Source organism: Lethenteron reissneri, chromosome 72 (genome assembly GCF_015708825.2).
Source record: "Lethenteron reissneri isolate LAM-NWPU_2019-01 chromosome 72, ASM1570882v1, whole genome shotgun sequence".
NCBI classification, from domain to species: Eukaryota; Metazoa; Chordata; class Hyperoartia; order Petromyzontiformes; family Petromyzontidae; genus Lethenteron; species Lethenteron reissneri.
Window position 1 is genome coordinate 3,932,516 of NC_083850.1, and position 18,113 is coordinate 3,950,628.

An 18,113-nucleotide genomic window follows, 5' to 3' on the forward strand; every position below is an offset into this window, starting at 1 on the left:
TGCTTGAGGCAAGGCTTCGGTGGTACGGCCATGTGATGCGAAGTGAAGAGTCATCAGTGGCCAAGACTACCGTGCGTATTGAGCCAGAGGGCCGCCGTCCACGCGGACGTCCGAAGAAGCGATGGATGGATCGAATAAAGGAAGACATAAAGACGGTCAACGCATCCCCTGAAGATGCCCTGGACCGAGCCAAATAGAGAAGACAATGCCAAAAAGCGGACCCTGCGCCACAGCGGGAACAACGCTAGGAAGAAGATTACCTATTGGGTTTCACTCCCTCGTCGAGAAGGCCGCTCTCTTCCTTTTCTAAAGTTACGTGCTAATTTCTCTGCATTCACTTTAAATCGAGGACAAAGTTTTTATTCAAAATAAGCGCACAATTACACACTGAGATGCACTTACATATTCATGCATGAAGCACAATGGGCACATTACCCTTCGGTATGTTAATAGACATGCGGATTGTGCCTTCCAAAATTAACAATCGAATGCAAATATCCTGAAAGACAAAGGATTGGATCCTAGGGGGGGAGTTATAAGGCGGCTCAGAAGCAGAGCTCAATGCCATTTCGAGAGGGAACTTGATGAGGTTGGACGCTCGACTCGTCGCTCTGCTGATCGCCCTTCAACCGCGAGACAACGCAACCTGGCGAGCACAATTGCTGTGTCGACAGTTAGGCGACTTTGGGTCGGGAGAGTTTGTGGCGACATCTTCAGACGGGTTCCAGACATCGATATACCGTGAATCTCCAAGTAAGTGTCTATTTTCGCGGATAAACTCTTAAACGTGTTCGTCAAATTTGCGGGATTATTTTGCGTCTCGGTTAGACGCGAGTGTCGTTCTTGTTTTAGCAGTTAACAAAATCCAAAACTCGACGCTAAACATCCTTGCGGCCGATAGCGTTCTTTTGATTCGATAACACCGCTGCTGTTACTACGCTCACATGGAGCAGAGACGCTCTCCACAGCCCCACGTACACGGAGGCAAGAAGCCATTCAATTGCTCTGTGTGTGGGAAGTCCTTTTCACGGCCATCAGATCTTCAGAGACACAGGAGAACACACACGGGCGAGAAGTCGTTCCTGTGCTCTGTGTGTGGGAAGACATTTGCACACTCATCACATCTTCAGAGTCACCAGAAAACACACACGGGTGAGAAGCCATTCTTGTGCCCTGTGTGTGGGAAGGCATTTGCACACTCATCACATCTTCAGAGTCACCAGAGAACACACACGGGCGAGAAGCTATTCCTGTGTTCTGTGTGTGGGAAGACATTTGCACACTCGTCAACTCTTCAAACCCATCAGAGAACACACACGGGCGAGAAGCCATTCCTGTGCCCTGTGTGTGGGAAGACATTTGCAAGGTCATCACATCTTCAGATTCATCAGAGAACACACACGGGCGAGAAGCCATTCCTATGCCCTGTGTGTGGGAATACATTTGCACAGTCATCAACTCTTCAAACTCATCAGAGAACACACACGGGTGAGAAGCCATTCCCGTGCTCTGTGTGTGGGAAGAAATTTGCACACTCATCAACCAGGAACAGGCATCAGAAGGTCCACAATGATAGGAAACTGAAATCAAAAGCTGAAATTCAAGGTGCTGCAATGAGTCCTGAAGAAGTTTCCACCTTCGACCCCATGCAGTTGGATCCCGAGAGATGGCTGGATGTAATGGAGTGGCTCGAGAGTCAACCAGAGAGCTCGGGGTGACTGAAAAAATATTATGTCATGTGGTTATACCTATTAAGCCGTATCGAGTACTTTGGTGTGTAATTTTGACCATTTTAGTTTTACAGTATTTGTGAGTTTAATGACGTGCACAGTGGTGGTTTGTAATGTTATCGGATAACTTGCCGAAGTGGTGTGATGAGCTCTGGTTGTGAGAGGGTTCAATTGTAGTCGTTAAGTGTTCCTGTTGAGCTAAAGTTGGAATGCGTCTGTAGATACATCTTTACTCAACATGGCTTTTTTGATTGGTTTTACATAGCTGATTTCAGGATGTACATTGATGACGCGTTCGTTGGATATATGGCCTTGACTTCAACATAGACGCACAGTGAACAAATGTGGTGAACTAATAAGGAAATCATGGGTAATGATACTTTAACGCTTTGGTATTCCTAGAACGAAAATGGTTTGCATTTTACTGGAAATGTGTGAACATAGAACATAATACATATTCCCTTCGAGTTTTGACGTAAAAATGATTGCAGATGAATAAAAATGTATTTTTAACAAATGTTTGTACGGTCTTTATTTTATAATGTTCCTAGCAAAAACATGTTAAGCGAGTTTCAGGTGGAGGATCTCCGTCACACAAGTGTGCCCTTAACCGGCAGCATCTTAGCTGTCTACACGATTAACACGTGTTCCTTGAGGGGAAAGGTCCCTGTTGTTAATCTTTCATCAACGTACCAGTCCCTAATCCCGAAGTATGTCGGGGATAAACTGTACTCTATAACATGTAAACTGTAATACTATAAACGATAACACTAAACATTAATTGATTATAAACTAGTGTTTTAATTTAGAACCATATAAACGGAGGTAAGGTATTAGAATCTCATTTTAAGCAGTAGAATCACAGTGTGGTCTTATTAGAATAGCACTTTGCTCATATGTATGTATAGTCTACGTGCAAGGATCGGATTAAAATAATTACAATTACACTACGGTCGTTATAGAATCACGATTTTCACTGCTGGATGAATGTTACATCTCAATGGTATCGAAGAGCAATAGACAGTTTTCTATTAATAAATAAACGCACAAACACATTATAAGCTCATGAGCTTATGAATCGTTACAATTATTTAAACAATCACAAATTGTAACAAAGCGAAATTCCCACTAAGCAAAACATCACGCTCACGTGGAGAAGTCTTTAACAAACTGCAACACTAAAGTGACAGAACTCAACAAGAAATGCTCACGACAAAGCGAACAACAACAATGGACAAATCCTAAAAACAGACCACACGCACGTTAGTAGCTGTTAGAAGAAGACAACACCTAGCACCTTCAACTTTACACATTATACATCCCCAAAGATCCAACTCGAAAATTAGGCGGTATATGACACCATTTGAACTTCCTACTTTCGTTCTCGATTAATGAAGATATTATTGGAAAATACTATCGCTTTCGCTTGTGATGTACCTCCTAATTATGGCCTCAGGTTCAAAAAAAATTTATTTCGAATTCCTCCATTATTCCAAGCTGCACAATTCAGGGTTGTGGACCGCTTTGAATGCTTCAATTTAATCACAGTAAATGCTTCAGACCACATCAGGACACTCAACCTAGAGCATATTTGAAGCAACGTGATGAGATGGCTAAGAACTTCAAGTTTATTCTAGTGTTAACGATATTTTAGCATAATAGGTAAGTACACTATATGTACTAAGAATTCGTCAACATAGCAGGTGTCTTGTTCTCCGTAATCAACCAAAATTATGACACATTCTATCATAAATGAGTGTGAGCTAATTCTTCAGTAGTATTCGCTAATCACAGTCACACAAGTGTGCCCTTAACCAGCAGTATCTTGGCTGTCTCTCCATAAACATGTTCCTAGAGGCGAATGGCCCCGTTATAAATCGTTTCGCAGCATTCTGGTCCCTAATCCCGAAGTATACTGGAGATCACCTGTACTCTATAACATGTCAACTGTAACATTATAAACGATAGCACTAAACATTAAACTACTATAAACTGGTTTAATAATTTATTAAACCATAAACGGAGGTACGGTATTAAAATCTCATTATAAGTATTAGAATAGCACTCTGCTAATAAATATGTATAATATATGTTCACTCGAACAGGTTTCTGGTAAAATTGCGTAAGTAAAAAATATATTTTGTTAAACCCGCCACATGAAAATAGTAAGGATTGTCACTTAAACAGAACATGACAATTCGTTACTAAAGCATGTCTATTCCGGTCACTATTCTTCAATTGGGATTACCGTTGGCAGGCTATTTTAGTACACAAAATCGACAAGAAGTACAAGGTCAATGGGTTCACTTAATTCGCATGTATAATGTACGTTGATTACCGTATAAATAACCCAAACTGCAATGGGTACCCATAGTCATATATATATATATATATCCATTAACACCCCCCTCCCCCACTTCGCGCAAGAAGAGCACACACGTTTTGTCATCACATCTACCTCTCTATTTACGGAACGAAACAGGAGCACTTCTCCACAAAACTGGCCGTCGCCTAATGAAGATAGTTGTAATTACTGGCGAAACGTCGTACTCAGATTGTATATGTTGTGGTTTGGCTCTCCAACACACCATTGTGCTGAACTAGTAACGAATTAGCATGTCCTGTTCACGTGACAAACCTTACTAATTGGGTGTGTGGGTGGTGGCGGGTTTAACGACACATTTTCATATTTAGGCGATTTATGGATACGGTATTCGAATTCCATTAGAAGTATTAAAATCGCAATCTGCTCATATAAAAGAAAGCTTACGTTCAATCGACCTGGGAGTTGGATATGCTAACTGTGGGGGTGCAGGGTTAGAATCGAATTCAAATTCCTAGAATAACAATATTGTCGTATTAGCATTTTACTGTGCTTGACTGTATGTTATGTGTAAATGCAAATTATTAGTCGTAAATGCGAGGCAGGGGTTAAGAGGTGCATGTTTAATCCAGTGTTCGTCTCGATCAACCAAAATTAGTACAAAGTCGGTCATAAAGGAGTGCGAGTTCTTTCATGAATAGTATTCGCTGAGCCCCCAGATACTAACCTACACACAGTTATTGTTAAACAAAGCAACGTTTAGTCACTTAATTCTCAGCTCAGACATGATCATCGCATTCATTTCCAAAGATGTGTGGGGTCCCGCGAGAGCAGGGCCTGGCTACAAATAGTCGAGCAGCAGAAACAGCAGAATCAGAAGTAGTTGCGTCGCCCTCAAAACGTGTTGCTGCTGCTGCTGTTGTTGCTGCTGTTATTGGTGCTGCTGTAGTTACTTCTGTTGCTGTTATGTATTGGGTGGTGGCTCATTTACTCATCACCACCCATAATCATCACCAATCATCATTATCACTATCAACTCACCATCACCAACCATCACAACCAACATTCATCATAACCACCACCAATCATCCATCATCATCACCACCCATAACCATCACCACCCATCATCATAAACTCACCAATCATTACCACCACCCATGATCATTACCACCCATCATAATCACTACACGTTATCATCACCAACCATCATCATTACCACCCTTCATAATCACCACCCACCATCATCACCACCATCCATTATCAAGAAACATCATCACCACCCATCATAAATAAACAAACACAAATAGCTCCAAACATAGATATGTAACCTGACACAGACATAGATAACAGACACACACAAATAAACAATCTCATTAACAACTAAATTATAAAAATCCCTAATTACCACTGCCAGGATAGGTGCACACAGACACATCCTTTACACAATAATAATTCACATGGAACTCAAATTCACACTTAGTACAACCACCTCACTTACTTAAATATAACTACAGATCAAAAACCCTAATAAAACCTGAATTTAAAAGTAAATAAACCAATGGGATTGTGTCTATACGCTTGAAATGTAATTAATGAAATGCAAGTTAATAATTCCAATTAAACAAAAAATAACTACGAACAAATATGAAGCCTGAGGCCTAGGTATATGCCAGGCCTGATGGCCAGGCATCGCTTCAGTCCTCGCCGCAGTAACGGCGACATCAAAGACAGCACAAAGCGAGGGGGCAAATGTTGAATGTCGAACCGAGGGCTCTGCTGTTTCCGGTGACGCACACCACCAGCACTGCACCACGTGGTGCGCCCGCCAAGCGCGTGGGGGCGGAGCTTCGCTGTAGTGACGTCACCTCTGTTACGTCATAGCCACGCCTCCACCCGCAGTCGAGAGGAATGCGCACGAGTGAGCAGCAGAAGAAGAAGCCTTTGCAGAGCGAATCGTCAACGAGGTGAGCGTCCCTGTGGGAACCTCATTTGTCAGTAAAAATATGATAATTGTTTTTTACCCTTCTATCTGGCAACAAAACTGACACCTTTTTACAGTGCGCCTTTTGGCGTCATCAGGTCCAACCCATGTGAGACTAGGCTCTAAGGAAAGCTGTCTCGGGTGTGGACCAATCAACTTCAAGGACAGTGCACATTATCAGAGTTATGTTCTTTTGTTTGTATTATGACTGCAAGTATTGCGGTCTATGCAAACATGACTCCTTGTAAAAAGGTGTCAGTTTTGTTGCCAGATAGAAGGGTAAAAAAACAATTATCGTGAGCGTCCCTGTTGACGATGTGTGTTGTTTATTTTTATTGCACGTTTTGACTACAAACTAAAGCTTCATTATTTTTGTGTATGTTGCTATTTGGATTTTCTGCAACCAAATTAGGACTATTAGTTAGATTACTTGGCATGCTCTGATATGTTGCTGTTACTGTCATTGTTTAGACCCAAAGCAAGTTAACATTTAAAACGTTCATAATTAACCTGTTTAAATCTCATGTAATATGATTAACATGTCTATAATTATTGTGTTCTGATTGCCTGCATAATTGTGCCCTGCATTACATGTATTGAATGTTATCCAACACGGGGGAGGAGTCTGCCTTTTAGTTCAGACCCAAGCTGCTGCCATAGACGTCTCCTATCTGTGATGTCACACCCACATGGGCGGTATCTCTGACATCAAGTGACCTACGACGTCATTCTCGGGTTATAACAAATGATTTAAGTATGGTCATTTGACCCCAATGACCTACAAGACATAGGGGGGCCTTTATCAAACAGTCGATTAATACAAATGGGCTGTGCATCAACATGCTTGTCTGGATTAGAGGTTGAACATCACGGTTATGTCTGGCGATTATGTTTAATGCAATAGGCAGTTGGAATAAACATGTTCGCGTGGGTGGATGAGTGAGTGACCTGATGCACGCGTGAGTGGGCAAACAAGCGAGTGAGTGGACTTGTAAAACAAACGGCACGAAAGTGATTTGATTGGTACAGCGAGTGGTCAAATATGTAATAATTGAGAGGATGAGTGATTCAAAAGGCTGATAAATCTGAGCGTTTTTACAACCTCCCCAGGCCCTCCAACATCAAACAGAAACTATTCCTTCCCAACAACATGGACAGACAACGCAAGTGGGCTGAGATCTTGGAGGACTATGATGGTAAGTCCCAAATACCTTATGCTCTCATACTTTGATGGTGCATTGTCTTTGAGTTGTGCGCCTTTTGGCGTCATCTGGTCCAACCCATGTGAGACTAGGCTCTAAGGAAAGCTGTCTCGGGTGTGGACCAATCAACTTCAAGGACAGTGCACATTATCAGAGTTATGTCTTTTGTTTGTATTATGACTGCAGGTATTGTGGTCTATGCAAACATGACTCCTTGTAAAAAGGTGTCAGTTGTGTTGCCAGATAGAAGGGTAAAAAAACAATTATCCCAAATACCTGCAGCACGTGGTTTTTATGCAGAGGAGGCAGCTCCCTGATTAATTATTTTTAGTGGACGTGGCTTGGTGGTGATGGGAAGAGGTAAACGGTCAAGGGTGGCAGACAACATGGATTTAGAGCTGCGTTTCAGCCATATTGGTTTAATTTGGGGTCTCAACTTTATGAAATTGATGATCTCAACATGCTTACAAAAATATTACTTGTAATGTTTTACTGCCATGTGACTAATGTTTCTCAACAGCAGGTCATGTTATGTGTTAAGAGGTAATTACAAGAATCTCAGAATTAGTTGTGTGAATATCCACGTGCTTCGTTCTCTAATACATGACTCGTCCTTTGAATTAATTTTGTTTTCCGTAGCCCGGGAGTCATGGCGCCAGTCGACCACGTGGGGGGACATTATGGATGAAGTGGACCCTTTCCCAGGCCAAAGCTATGAAAATCGTTCCCCAAAGGTGTGTATGGGGTCTATGGGAGTCAAACACCACATTCTCTCCACACTCCCACACCATTGCACCAAAACATCACTACACCTCACATCACCACACAATCTCTTCACATCACCACCAACTCGATACAATATACTCTTAGTTTTTTCGGTAAAGTCACGTACGTGACTCTTTCTTAGGTTTTTTCGGTAAAGTCACATACGTGAGTATGAATCCTTGCAGTCACGAAAGATTCAATTCGAGAATCAATACAATATCATAGAGCCTCATAAAGCGTCAATACCATCACAAGGCACCGTCTCTCCAGAACATTCCACAATTTCACCTCTCCGTATCACAACACCATCTCCCAACACCATCACTCCATCTCTCCACCATCACGTCATGCCATATCCCACTCGTGCAGGCAAATGAAGTCGCCATTCATTACCAATGAAGACAGAATGATATCAGGCAATCTCATGAATTATGTCTGTGAGCTGATTGGAAGATGCCATTCCAGTTACCCATTATGGGTGCTGCAATAAAATGTGTCCAGATTATGGGCATCCAGATCTTTACAATAGAACATTCTGTGGAAACTATTGCCCGTGATGATTGTTGCCAACAATCGCCATGAAATCTTTTAGACTATCACTGCATTAAGTGCGCGTATTGAATTTGTGAGAATATGAGGATGTAACATGTATTTTGATAATATTAGGTGATGGTGTATATTCATACGTTTGCTATCATGTTTGCATGAGTTAATGTGTATTATTGCATCCGTACATAGATGTGCCAGTATGCATTTTTGTTTGTCTATGTGCCCGTCCATGTTTGTGTGCCTGCGAGAATAGATTTTGTCCTGAGTGTGCATGTCTGAATGGTCATGTGCTTATCTTCGCGTGAACAGAGGAGCATTGGGGAGGTGAAGAACTTCAGCGGAGTGAAGCGTCTCCAGGAGGACAAGCGCCTTGCGAAGTTGAAATGCCCAATGGAAGAGAAGCGCCCCAATGAGGAGAAGCGCCTCGCCAAGTTGAAGCACCAAACGGAGCAGAAGTGCCTTCGAAACAATATCCTCAACGACGTGAAACGCGTCATGGAAAAGCGCCTCCTTGAAGAGACGCGCTTCATAGAGGAGAAGCGCCTTCGCGAGGTGAAGCGTCTCAAGGAGAAGCATCTGGAGGAAGAGAAGCGCCTCATAGATGTGAAGCGGGTCAAGGAAGAGAAGCGCCTCATGGAGGAGAAGCGGGTGGAAGAAGAGAAGCGCCTTGTCGAGGAGCAGCGCCTCATTGAGGTGCAGCGGGTCGAGGAAGAGAAGCACCTCATGGAGGAGAATCGCCTCTTTGAGGTGAAGCTTCTCATAGAGCTGAAGCGTCTCGAGAAGAAGAAGAAGCGTCTTGAGGAGAGGCGCTTTCGCAAGGTGAAGCTCCTCGAGGAGAAACGTCTCATGCAGGAGAAGCGCCTCGTTGAAGTGAAGCATCAAGAGGAGGAGGAGCACTTGATGGAGGAGAAGCGTCTTGTGGAGCAAAAGCGCCTCGAGGAGGAGGAGCGCCTCGCCAAGATCGAGCGACAATGGCTCCAGACCGATACCACCAGCAGCAGCACCACTACCACTGACACCACCGCCACCACCACCGCCACCACCGCCACCACGTCCTCCAATCCTGTGTGGGGCCCAATAGCTCCGAGCTTTGGAGAAGAGGGCTTCCAAGAAGATAAAGCAAACTCCGGAGTCGCTGAGCCACGGTAAACCACTCTGCGTGTGTGCCCTGTGTGTTTATTTTTGTTATTTATTGCCATGCTTCTCACGCAGCATCAGCCTAACTCGGTCTCAAGACTTTTTTTCAGGAGGATCCTGCCAAGTTTGCTCGCATTTTTCAAGAAAGTTGCTACTGTTTGCGATCCAAATTGAACAATTTGCATTGCTTGTGTGGGCTTAGTAGCAGGGAGAAAGCTGCAGAACATTCCCAGAACAGGTGGCTGCATAATCCACACGGAGAATGTGGCCAAACGTGGAAATCAAACCCAGGTCAATGTTGCTATGATGCACAGGTGCTCAAGCCCTGTCGCGCTCTCAAAATTCACAAACACTGCAAACCCCACGTGTACATTCTGCTATACTGAGGACAGATTTATTTTTCATAACTGGTTTCTGTGTTAGACCAGAAAACGAAGTGGGCATATCTTCACCATGTAACCCTCCATCCACCGTGAGATTTTCGCTGTCTATCGCCTGTTTCCAGGCCAGCTGCCAAGTCGCCTTGTAATGCACAGCGACAGCTACCACTGAGAGGGGTGTCCAATTTAAAACGCGATGAGATGAGAGATGCGAGAGGCTAATCGCATGCAATGCACTTTGAGATGCCTTCGACGTCAAGGGAGGTGGCTCTCTCGACCACAAATCACTGACGGACACTTTTTTTAAATCGTGGATGTGTTGAAGCGACCAAATTTTCGTGCACTCATTCTTCACCATTACAGTTCAGATCTTGCTTCCCGCCCTGGCTATTATTGCTGCTGCATTGACCACACAGATCCACACCCATTCCGTCACAGTGGACGTTCAGGATCTCTATCGATGCCATTTGAAATGCTTAGGACATTATGAGCAAAAGGTCAATTAAAATATACATATAGAATATGTTCAATCTAGATTTGAAGTTTTAGTGACTACAGGGATCCATATTCTTTGGTTATATCGGTAAATTCACGTAGGTATGAAATAAAATAAATTAAATTAAATCACGACGTTTCGATGGCCATGTCGTTATTGCAAGAACGTTTCTTGCTGTGGTTTTCCCACCTGATGATGATTGCTTGTGTTACAATCGAAACGTTGCGATTTAATTTATTTTATTTTATACCTACATGACTTTACCGAAAGAACCAAAAAAATGTCACTTCAAATTATTCAGCTAAATTTGCACAGCAACGCCACCCACTACTGTGATACTACAGCAGTCTGTGTGAGACACAGCTGCACCTATCTCAAGGATAGCCTGGCGCCATGAGAATGACAGCACCAATACTAAGCACACTCACTGGCCATGTCGTTATTGCTGTTTCTATTCAGCTCGAATTAATCCGCCACACATTCCACCCACGGACGATGGGGAGATGGCGATGTCTGCCGTAGCAGCAAGGTGGAACGGTGTCGTGTTTGACAGACAACCATCACAGTTTTACCATGTCTAGTGGTGGTCTCCCTGTTACAGGTTGAGTCACAAACCGCACCTCTCCATAACAAAGGCTCAGCCTTTGATATGTAGTCTATTCTTAGTCTTAAGCCTCACCTTACCATATTAATAAAAGTATGCGGCCATTGCCCCACCACCTTCTCCAACCATTATATAAACGAAGTGGTAGCTACTGCAATCTCTCATTTACTTCATACAGCTGTCGTGGCTGTGACGGTACCACCTGAAGACGAAAGCTTGTGTTGCCTCCGAAACGTCGTGATTTTAATTTTTTATGTTATTTTATTTTACTTTTTAATGTTTTTTACCTACGTGACTTTACCGAAAAAACCTAAGAATATGAATCATTGCAGTCACGAAAGCTTCAAATCTAGAACGGTGTCGTGTTGTCTCTTCACAGATCTGAGCCAGCTCAGCCCTCCTCCTCACTCGTCCAGGCCTTTGAAGTGAAGACAGAGGTTATGGAGAAGGAGACGAAGGAAGAGGTGAAGGAGATGGAGGATGAAGTAGAGACGGAGGAAGAGAAGGCAAAGGAGGACGAGATTGTGATGGTGACAATGGAGGAGAACACGGAGGGAGAGGAGAAAGACAATACGGAGATGGAGGACAAGGAGACAACAAAGGATGAACAGATGGTCGTGGTGGAGGACATGGAGACGACGGGCAAAGGGGAAACAATGGTGGTGGAGGAGGAAGAGAAGACGGTGGTGGAGATGGTGGTGCCGGAAGTTGAGGAGGAGATGAAGGTGGAAGAGATGGTGCTAGCGGAGGAGAAAAAGATGGAGAAGATGGAAGTGGCGCAGGAAGAGGAGGAGGAGGTAGAGGAGAAGATGGTGGTGGAGGATGAAGAAGAGGGGATGGAGGAGGATGAGACGGAGGAGAAAACGGAAGAGGTGCAGGTGGAGATGCACGAAAAGAAGAGGAAGCGAGGGGGCCTCACTCGAGTGGCGAGAGCGATCGCCTCACTCCTCCGCCGCGTGCTGCTTTGTGGTGGCAGGTCCACCGCCCAGTAGGGGTGGTGGCGGTGGGCGTGCATCGGTGCCGACCGTGACCACTATCACCACACTACCCACTCACCCCGTGATACTCGCTACACACACCACACGGTTCCCCAGAGAGACGGTGCAACGTTCAGGTCCAGAATACCGAAGTATACCGGGAATCACCTGTACTTAAAAACACGTAAATTGATAACACTATAAACAATAACACTAAACATTAAACGACAAAAAAAGCTACCAACTGGTTTTATAATTTATACCACCATAAACGGAGGTACGGTATTTTAATTTCATTAGAAGTATTATAATGGAACTCTACACATGTTTGTTAATTGTCCGTTCAATCGAACCGACGGTCGGATATGTGAACTGTGGGGGTCGAGGGTAAGAATTGCGATTTTAATACTTCTGAGATTTAAATACCGTACCTCCGTTTATGGTGCTATAAATTATAAAACCAGTTGATAATTTGTTTTGTCGTTTAATGTTTAGTGTTATTGTCTATAGTGTTATCAATTTATTGCAGTTCATGCGGCGGTGTCCATCACAAAGGACCGTCGTGGGAATCTGTGCACGGGCTCCCCGCGCGCCTCCCCTCTCCCGATTATTCATACCTTCAGCTCAATCATTTACCCACCCCAACAATTGTGCCTGCGCGCTCAAGCGCAACCATCCTAACCTTCCGTGACTATGCGCAAGAGCCCCTGCGGTCCTGCTACTCATGCTGTCCCGTCCTTCCCCTGCTGGCCTCGTCGACGCGCGGGGGGGGGGGGGGGTGTGGGAAATGCGCCTCAACCGCGGTGGTCGAATGCCCCACGCCGCGACCACACCATATTAAGGCTGGTCGCAGCGCCGCGGTGCAACGTAGCGTCGGGGGAGGTCGTCCAATTCCCTGATCGCCGGAAACCGTGAGAGTTAATCCCGATAAGGGTTTCTCGGATAAAAACCGGTCGATCAGGTGTCCTCCCCTTCCAGCTCTATGGGGGGGGATGCGTGCGGGTGTGTTCATGTGAGGTGAGGGGGACGTGGGGTCGGCTCCGTCGCTTGGTGGTGGCGAGGCCCCAGATGGGGCGCCTGCTGAACGGCTTCGTGGTGGCGGCATCACACATATTGCATGCATACGAGCACAGTTCGCTTGCACGTACGCTATACATACATATGCGCAGAGTGTGATTTTAATACGATCACGTTGAAATTCTACTGCTTGTAATGAGATTATGATACCGTACCTCTGTTTTTGGTGTTATAAATGATGAAACTAGTGTATAGTATTTTAATGTTTCGTGTTATCGTTTATAGTGTTACAGTTCACGTGTCATAGCGTACAGGATTCCCTGTATACTTGATGATAAGGGACCGTAACGTTGTGAATCGATAAATAATGGGGCCCTTTCCCCTCCAGGAACACATGTTAATGGGGAGACAGCCAAGATGCTGCCGGTTAAGGGCAGATGTGTGACGAAGATCCTCCACCTGAAACTCGCTTAAAACACGTTGTTGATATAAATAAACGGACACACATTTGTTAAAAAAACGTTTTTATTCATCTGCAATCATTTTTAAGTCAAAACTCGAACCGAATGTATTATGTCCTATGTTCAAACAATTACAATACAATGCAAACCATATCCGTTCCAGGAATACCAAAGCGTTAAAGTATCATTCCCCATTATTTCCTTATTAGTTCACCACATTTGTTCACTGTACATCTATGTTGAAGTGAAGGCCATATATCCAACGAACGCGTCATCAATGTACATCGGTTATCTAAAGTCGATTAATACCAACCAAAAAAGCTATATGCTTAAAAAAACCCGTTTAAAATGTTGAGAAAAGATCTAACTAAAGATGCATTCCAACTTTAGCTCAACAGGAAGACTTAAACACTACAATATTGTCCGGAATTGAATCATATCACAACCACTGCTCATCACGCCACTTCGGCAAGTAATCTGATAACATTACAAACCACCATTGTGCACGTCATTAAACTCTCACAAAAACTGTAAAACTAACAAATATTACCTGACGTAATATTTGTTCATTCATCCCTGACTCTCGGTTTGATCGTCGAGCCACTATGATAGAGCTTAACATGTGAGAGTCTACAATATCAGAGTTGATAAAATGCGACGATCAAGGGCCTCAATCGGGTGAGTTTGATCAGAGGCTTTAATCAAAGGCGTCATCCCATCACGGAACATCACCTCCCTGCGTTTATTACAGCAACAGAAGCAACTACAGCAGCAACAACAGCAGCAACATCACATTTCGAGGGCAACGCAGCTACTTCCGATTCTGCTGCCCAGCTGTTTGTAGTCGGGACGTGCTCTCGCAGGACCCCACACGTCTTTGGAAATGATTGCGATGATCATGTCTGAGCTCAGAATTAAGTCACTCAAGATTACTTTTTTAACCATAACTTTAGGTAGGTTAGTGTCATCGGGGCTCTGTGAATACTACTCATGAATGAAATCACACTCCTGTATGACCGACATTGTACTAATTTTGGTTGATCGAGTAGAACAAGGCACATAACATGTCCAGACGAATTCTTATCAACAACAGTGTCCTTAAATATGATGCATTCAAATTTTTGAATAACAATATGGTCGTATTAGCATTTTAATGGGCTTGAATGTATGTTATGTGCAAATGCAATCGTTAGTCGTAAATGCGAGGGAGGGGTTAAGAGGTGCACGTTTAATCCAGTGTTAACATTTATTTTAGCATCATATTTCAGGACATGGCACGTGCCTTGTTCTACTCGATCAACCAAAATTAGTATAATGTTGGGAGTGTAATTTCATTCAAGAGTAGTATTCACAGAGCCCCGAGGACACTAAACTACCTAAAGTTATGGTTAAACAAAGTAATCTTGAGTGACTAAATTCTCAGCTCAGACATGATCATCGCAATCATTTCCAATGACGTGTGGGGTCCTGCGAGAGCAGGTCCCGACTACAAACAGCTGGGCAGCAGAATCGGAAGTTGCTGCGTCGCCCTCGAAATGTGATGTTGCTGCTGTTGTTGTCGCTGCTGTTGTTGCTGCTGTAGTTGCTTCTGTTGCTGTAATAAACGCAGGGAGGTGATGTTCCGTGATGGGATGACGCCTTTGATTAAAGCCTCTGATCAAACTCACCCGATTGAGGCCCTTGATCGTCGCATTTAATCAACTCTGATATTGTATACTCTCACATGTTAAGCTCTATCATAGTGAAACATAATACTGTATTATAACCTATGAACTACAACCTATCCATTGTAACGCTGTAAAAGAATATTATCCATTGGGTTTCACTCCTTCGTCGAGAAGGCCGCTCTCTTTTTTTTCTAAAGTTACATGCTAATTTCTCTGCATCCACTTTAAATCGAGGACAAAGTTTTTCCATTTATTCAAAATAAGCGCACAATTACACACTGAGATGCACGTACATATTCATGCATGAAGTACAATGGACACATTACTCTTCGGTATGTTAATAGACATGCGGATTGTACCTTCCAAAATTAACGATCGAATGCAAATATCCTGAAAGACAAAGGATTGGATCCTAGGGGGGGAGTTATAAGGCGGCTCAGAAGCAGAGCTCAATGTCATTTTGAGAGGGAATTTGATGAGGTTGGACGCTCGACTCGTCGCTCTGCTGATCGCCCTTCAACCGCGAGACAACGCAGCCTGGCGAGCACAATTGCTGTGTCGACAGTTAGGCGACTTTGCGTCGGGAGAGTTCGTGGCGACATCTTCAGACGGGTTCTAGACATCCTTGCGGCCGATAGCCTACTTTTGACTCGATAACACAGCTGCTGTTACTACGCTCACATGGAGCAGAGACGGTCTCCACAGCCCCACGTACACGGAGACAAGAAGCCATTCAATTGCTCTGTGTGTGGTAAGTCTTTTTCACGGCCATCACACCTTCAGAGCCACCAGAGAACACACACGGGCGAGAAGCCGTTCCTGTGTTCTGTGTGTGGGATAGCGTTTTCACTTTCAGCAAACTGCCAACGCCATCAGAAAACACACACGGGCGAGAAGCCTTTCCTGTGCCCTGTGTGTGGGAAGACATTTGCACAGTCATCACATCTTCAGAGTCACCAGAGAACACACACGGGAGAGAAGCCGTTTCTGTGCTCTGTGTGTGGGAAGACATTTGCACACTCATCACATCTTCAGAGTCACCAGAGAACACACACCGGCGAGAAGCCATTCCTGTGCCCTGTGTGTGGAAAGGCATTTGCACACTCGTCAACTTGTCAAGACCATCAGAGAACACATACGGGCAAGAAGCCATTCCTGTGCTCTGTGTGTGGGAAGACATTTGCACACTCATCACATCTTCAGAGTCACCAGAGAACACACACGGGTGAGAAGCCATTCTTGTGCTCTGTGTGTGGGAAGGCATTTGCACGGTCATCAACCATGAACATTCATCAGAAGGTCCACAATGATAGGAAACTGAAATCAAAAGCTGAAATTCAAGGTGCTGCAATTGGTCCTGAAGAAGTTTCCACATTCGATCCCATGCAGTTGGATCCCGAGAGATGGCTGGATGTAATGGAGTGGCTCGAGAGTCAACCAGAGAGCTCGGGGTGACTGAAAAAATATTACGTCAGGTGGTTATACCTTTTAAGCCGTATCGAGTACTTTTGTGCGTAATTTTGACCATTTTAGTTTTATTGTTTTTGTGAGTTTAATTACGTGCACAGTGGTGGTTTGTAATGTTATCGGATTACTTGCCGAAGTGGTGTGATGAGCACTGGTTGTGAGAGGGTTCAATTGTAGTCGTTAAGTGTTCCTGTTGAGCTAAAGTTGGAATGCGTCTGTAGTTAGATCTTTACTCAACATTTTAAACGGTTTTTTTCAAGTATATAGCTTTTTTTATTGGTATTAATCAACTTTAGATAGCCGATTCCAGGATGTACATTGATGACGCGATCGTTGGATATATGGCCTTGACTTCAACATAGACGCACAGTGAACAAATGTGGTGAACTAATAAGGAAATCATGGGGAATGATACTTTAACGCTTTGGTATTCCTGGAACGGAAATGGTTTGCATTGTACTGGAAATGTGTGAACATAGGACATAATAAATATTCCCTTCGAGTTTTGACGTAAAAATGATTGCAGATGAATAAAATCGTATTTTTAACAAATGTTTGTCCGTTCTTTATTTTATAATGTTCCTAGCAAAAACATGTTAAGATAATTTCAGGTGGAGGATCTCCGTCACACAAGTGTGCCCTTAACCGGCAGCATCTTAGCTGTCTACCCTATTAACACGTGTTCCTTGAGGGGAAAGGCCCCCGTAGTTAATCGTTCATCAACGTACCAGTCCCAAATCCCGAAGTATGTCGGGGATAAACTGTACTCTATAACATGTAAACTGTTATACTATACACGATAACACTAAACATTAAACAATTATAAACTAGTGTTTTAAATTATAACCATATAAACGTAGGTAAGGTATTATAATATCATCAGAAGCATTATAATCACAGTGTGGTTGTATAATAATCGCACTCTGCTCATGTAACACTCAAGTGACAGAACTCAACAAAAAAACGCCGCAATAAGAATAACAACATCTATGGACAAATCCTAAAAACAGACAACACACGCACGTTAGTAGCTGTTAGCAGAAGACAACACCGAGCACCTTCAACTATACACATCATACAGCCAACTCGTAAATGGGGCGGTATATGACAGCCTTCGCTGCAGTCGACGGGGCCAAGCAGCGAATGTTTAACTCCATTGTTTCAGAATCCGTGTCATCACCCGGCCACAGCGCCTTAGCCAAACTACATCTCCACAACAAGGCAGCCTTCCCTATGCTGTGTATTTTAGCAGTATATTTACTGACGCACTTGAAGATAACAATTAGTCTAGAAATGGCAGCCGACTTGTTCTACCAACATGATTTCAATTTATATCCGAAAGAAGTATGAGTTCATT

At 43.7% G+C, this 18,113-nt stretch overlaps 1 pseudogene; it reads left to right on the forward strand.

Annotated features, from left to right (window-relative positions):
* The first annotated feature begins 962 nt into the window (after positions 1 to 962).
* LOC133361330 (zinc finger protein 850-like) overlaps positions 963 to 18,113 on the forward strand; it is a 34,503-nt pseudogene continuing 17,352 nt past the window's right edge.